The 6,092-nt window shown below is 37.2% G+C and overlaps 1 pseudogene; it reads right to left on the bottom strand.

Annotated features, from left to right (window-relative positions):
- Positions 1 to 597: 597 nt before the first annotated feature.
- Positions 598 to 5,786, bottom strand: LOC102285965 (olfactory receptor 4A47-like; annotated as a pseudogene).
- Between the last annotated feature and the right edge of the window lie 306 nt (positions 5,787 to 6,092).

Genomic DNA, 6,092 nt, shown 5'->3' on the forward strand with positions numbered 1-6,092 from the left:
CAACTCAATGGACATGAGTTTGGGTAAACTCCAGGAGTTGGTGATGAACAGGAGAGCCTGGTGTGCTCTAGTCCATGGGGATGCAAAGAGTCAGACAGGACTGAGGGACTGAAATGAGCTGAACTGAACTGATTTCATTAAAATGTCATTTTAACACAAATGAAATTGATTGAAAAGGATAGTCTACATAATATTAAATATTTTATCTAGCAAAATAAAAAAAATGAACATAAAAATACAAGACTGCTGACAAACAATAACACTAAGAATGATAAAATAATAAAAGTAAAAGCAGAAATTAAGTAAAAATTAGTGGAAATATATATAAATTCCATAGACTAATTTATTGCATATGATTTATTGACTGTTTATTGTAAATGCATGCTACTTCTCTAGATGCAGAGCCAAACCAGACATTATAAAGTTTACAGTCTAAAAAAAAAAAAAAACCTGTTAATAGCAGAGTAAATTTACAGTCCATTCTTTAATTGTAAATATCATAACTCCTTTAAAGAAAAAGAAGTTTGTATCACTTTGGAAACTTCTATAATCCAAGAAGATTGGCTCTAATGCTAAATTAGCTTAGTCATATTGGATTTACCACTTTATATGATTTTTTTTTCTGCAGAGTTTCTTCACAGCATTAGACATCTTAGAATTTCTTAGACTGTAAATTAACAGGTTCAGCATGGGAGTTATGACTGAATAAAACACACTCAATTATTTGTCAATGGGGAAGGTTTTAGCAGGTCTTGTATACATGAAAATACAGGGAACAAAGAAGCAGACAACCAGAGTGATGTGGGAACCACATGTCTGGAGGGCTTTCCGCCTCCCTTCCTGACTCAAGTTCTTCAGAGAGTGCAGGATGACTCCATAGGAGATGAGTAGGAGCAGAAACACTATAGAGCAGATCAGTTCTCCATTGGCCACAACCAAAATGCCAATGACATAGGTGTCAGTACAGATGAGTTTTAGTAAAGGGAACATGTCACACATAAAGTGATCAATGACATTGGGGCCATAGAATGGGAGTCCATAGACAGTGCCAAGTTGAATTACTGAGTGCATAAAATCTCCAACACAGGACACCACCAGCAGTAAAATACACACCCTCTGCCTCATGATCACAAAATAATGCAATGGCTTACAGATGGCCACATAGCAGTCATGGGCCATCACTAGCAGAAGGATGATCTCTGATATACCAAAAAAAGTGCTCTGTAAACAGCTGGATAATACAGGATTGGAAAGATATGGTATTATTCCCAAAGAACAAGTCTGAAATAAATCTGGGGGAAATAGAAGAGCAAAAAACTAAATCTGTAAATGATAAACAAGCAAGAAAAAGTACACTGGTGAGTTCAGGGTCTTACTGCCTACTATAGTCGTGATGATGAGCAGATTTCCCACAACCGTCAAAATGTAGAGGAACAAGAACAAACAAAAAGAAATTTTCACTTCTTTGGATTCTGTGTGAGGCCCAGGAGGATTCCTTGGTTCCATCTAGTCTGAACAGGAGCTGAGTTAACCTATTAGAAGTTTACCTGTAAAACAAGGAGAAAAAAAATTAATGCATTATTGCATTTCTGCATGCTGTCACTTTAGCCATGTGCAACTCTTTGTGACCCTATGGACTGTTGCCCATCAGACTCCTCTGTCCATGGGATTCTCTGGTACAGAACACTGGAGTGGGTTGCCATTTCCTTCTCCAGGGATCTTCCTAACCTGGGGATTGAACTTGTGTCTGCCTGCATCTCCTGCATTGTAGTTGGATTCTTTACGCACTGAGCCACTTGGGAAAACCTAATGCATTAGAAATTTCATTTCTTCATCCATTCAATTAAAAGAATATGTTGGAGTATATAGATATTGTGATTACCAAGTAGAATAAGGCATAGCTCCCTACCCTCAGAACCAGAAAATTCCAGACCCACATAATAAGTACCATTATAAGAGTATATGTTCACACAAGCTAAGTGTAACAGAATAGGAATACATTAATTAAACTGAAATTGGAAAATGTTTCCCAAAGGAAGCAAATACATTAGGTGAATTTTAAAGGAAAATTGAAACAAGAGGAGAAGATGAGAAGGGAACTCCTTAAAAAGGTATACCATATATAAAGTCACAAATGTATAATATTGAGACCACTTTAACTCATTTACATATTTATTGTGAGTAGCTCAAATAAATAAAACATTACCATCCTGAATTTTCTCAAACCACATAGAGACTCTTTAGCGTCTTTAGTTAGATATTCCTCCTTTTCCTGACCAATACATGCTGAAGCAAATTAACTTTGTATCTCAAGCACCTATCTGCCCTCTTATTTCCAAATCTGTGTAGGCAGCATCTCCAGTTTAGGACATCTACAACTGGATATCAACCTAGTATAAAAAATAAATTTTAAAATTTCCACAATATAAGACATTAAATGGTACTACCTTCCTTTTAATTGCTGAGAAAACAACAACAACAACAACAACAACACACCTCAGAGTGTTCTTCACTGATTTATTACTCTCAGATTGTTTATTGATGATTTTAATCATGTTGTCTCACTTCCAAAGTATGTCACAAATTTGATCATTCCCTACTAGACTTACTCCCCAACAGGTTTTCTTCCTGGCTCACTGAAACAGCCTCCTGCCTACATCCTTCCACTTTTATTCTGGCCTCCAGAAAACTGTTTTCTTGAAGAAGCTCATATAATCCTCTTTAGATCTTGTTCTGATTATATCATCCACTTCTTAAAACCCCTACAGGGGACTGCGAACATGCCCCCACAATTCAATATGTCACGTGAAAATTTACAGTAACCAGATATGTAGTCCCCATTTCAGTTGGAGAAACTAAGGCTCAGAACATCTACTTTTCCAAAGATTGCACTTTCTTAAGTAATAAAGCTAGAATTGAATCTAAGTTTATTTCAGAGTAATTTAGTTTCTTACATAATAAAGCCTCACAATGGGGAAGCCCACTTCCCACTAGTTCTTTAGTCTTACCTTCTTACTTTATTTTTAACTCACTCATAGGACCTGAAATACCTCTTTTATCAAGTTAGATGCTAGATGGCAAAATACCACATTATTATTTGAGGTTGATTTTTACTTCATTCCATTGTCCATTTTATTCATGGAATTTTCTGATTATTCAGAATGTAAAGTTTAAAAATAAAATAAAATTAAAAAAATAAAATAAAATAAAGATGTTAAAAAAAAAGAAGATTGTTTTTATTTGCACTGTAAATTTTTAAATGAAATTCCATGCTGCATGTACACACACACACACACACACACACACACACACAAAATATACACACAATTTTCTAGGTTGGGATAATTTATCAAAGACAAATAAATGTTCTTTTAAAACAGGAAGAGCAACTAACCATTTGCAGGAAAAGTGTCACTAGTTACTTCTTTTCCTACTAATTTCAAGATAGAAAGATACCATCCAATTATTCAGCCATTTTCATTAGATCATCCAGACTACCTGACTTGGGACATGAGAAATATTTGTGTGTTTTGTATGCAATGCTTTAAGCCTAACCAAGGACCTCCTAAAATTTTTATATCAGTTCTTATAAGGATAAGATACTTTTCCTGATATGGGCAAAGATCAGGACATTTTATTCCTTTTAACCACATTTATGCTTGAATCTTTTTTATTTTTTTCTTGTATTGAGTCTTAGAATTGGAATTATCCAAGACTGACTTATGCTTAATTAAATTCACTGGGATTTTCCACAAAGATTTAAAAGTATATGTACTTGTAAATATACTGTTGGGGCAAATCATGTAGACAGGATCATAAAGCATAACATGAAGGAAAAAATAGTTTTAGAATCATTTTGAAGTTATTGGAACTTAGAATAAAAGATCAGCCCAATTATTCTGCTCCACTTAGACTGTTTAGAAACATGCTTTCTCAGTTCAGTTCAGTTCAGTTCAGTCACTCAGTCATGTCCACTCTTTGCGACCCCATGAATCTCAGCACGCCAGGCCTCCCTGTCCCTCACCAACTCCCGGAGTTCACCCAGACTCACGTCTATCAAGTCAGTGATGCCATCCAGCCATCTCATCCTCTGTCGTCCCCTTCTCCTCCTGCCCCCAATCCCTCCCAGCATCAGAGTCTTTTCCAATGAGTCAACTCTTCGCATGAGGTGGCCAAAGTACTGGAGTTTCAGCTTTACCATCATTCTTTCCAAAGAAATCCCAGGGCTGATCTCCTTCAGAATGGACTGGTTGGATCTCCTTGCAGTCCAAGGGACTCTCAAGAGTCTTCTCCAACACCACACTTCAAAAGCATCAATTCTTTGGCACTCAGCCTTCTTCACAGTCCAACTCTCACATCCATACATGACCACAGGAAAAACCATAGCCTTGACTAGATGCACCTTTGTTGGCAAAGTAATGTCTCTGCTTTTGAATATGCTATCTAGGTTGGTCATAACTTTCCTTTCAAGGAGTAAGCGTCTTTTAATTTCATGGCTGCAGTCACCATTTGCAATGATTTTGGAGCCAAAAAAATAAAGTCTGACAGTGTTTCCACTGTTTCCCCATCTATTTCCCAATAAGTGATGGGACCAGATGCCATGATCTTCATTTTCTGAATGTTGAGCTTTAGGCCAACTTTTTCACTCTCCACTTTCACTTTCAAAAAGAGGCTTTTCAGTTCCTCTTCACTTTCTGCCATAAGGGTGGTGTCATCTGCATATCTGAGATTATTGATATTTCTCCTGGCAATCTTGATTCCAGCTTGTGTTTCTTCCAGTCCAGCATTTCTCATGATGTACTCTGCATATAAGTTAAATAAGCAGGGTGACAATATACAGCCTTGACATACTCCTTTTCCTATTTGGAACGTACTTTCTAACCACCTACAGAAAGCTTTTCTTTCCTTTTATTTAATACTAAATTTATTCTGCCTTGGAGTTTGGATAGATTCATAAACAATTTTATCACCAATTTAGATGTAATGATCATTTATCTATTTTTTAAATTTAATGTATCTATTTAATGTCAGGAACTATACTATCAGTGAGGACACAGTAAAATAAAAATACTGGGGAAATCATGTAAAAGTTCCTTCCTACAGAGATCACATATTCTTATAATAAAGTTAAACAATTTTAAAAAAGTAAGTGAGGTCATTTGGTTTCAGTTCAGTCCCTCAGTCGTGTCTGAGTCTTTGTGACCCTATGGACTGCAGCACATCCATCACCAGCTCCCCGAGCCTACCCAAACTCATGTCCAATGCATCAGTGATGCCATCCAACCATTTCATCATCTGCCATCCCCTTCTCCTCCCGCCTTCAATATTTCCCAGCATCAGAGTCTTCTCCAATGAGTCAGTTCTTCGCATCAGGTGGCCAAAGTGCTGGAGTTTCAGCTTCAGCATCAGTCCTTCCAATGAATATTCAGGACTGATTTCCTTTAGGATGGACTAGTTGGATATCCTTGCAGTCCAAGAGACTCTCAAGAGTCTTCTCCAACACCACGGTTCAAAAGTATCTGTTATTCAGCACTCAGCTTTCTTTATATCCAACTCTCACATCCATATATGACTACTGGAAAAACCATAGCTTTGACTAGATGGACCTTTTCAGTAAAGTGAGGTCATAGTCACTTCTTGTAAGACAGTGAATTACAAATAGTAAAGTGACAGAAACTTGAAAGGAGATTGAGTCAGACCTACTTACTGATCTTAGAGAGAGTCTCCCAGAGAGGGAGGAAGCAGTTGGGACTCACTTTGGGGAGATAGATGTTGATAGCAGCCATTTTGGGGAGATATCCTACAATAGGACACTGGTGCTGGCAAGCTTTGTTTTGAAATTCTCCCTCTAGCTTTTTAGTTGTAGGACCCAGTCCCATCCACTAGCCAGCCAATCTATAAAATGTAACCAAATAGATGTCTTCCTCCGTGTTATACATGATATCAGGAGGTGAAATGTATGCTATGCCCTTTGGGTGAACAGCAGTGTGTCAGAAGGAAGAAAAGTGGATTGGAAAGAAGAAAGGTTTAGAGCAAGAAAAACCTGAGTTAGCATCTTATTTCTCCCATTTAACAGGTATGGGACTTTGGGA

The sequence above is a fragment of the Bos mutus genome, unplaced genomic scaffold (assembly GCF_027580195.1).
Source record: "Bos mutus isolate GX-2022 unplaced genomic scaffold, NWIPB_WYAK_1.1 CTG206, whole genome shotgun sequence".
NCBI lineage: Eukaryota > Metazoa > Chordata > Mammalia > Artiodactyla > Bovidae > Bos > Bos mutus.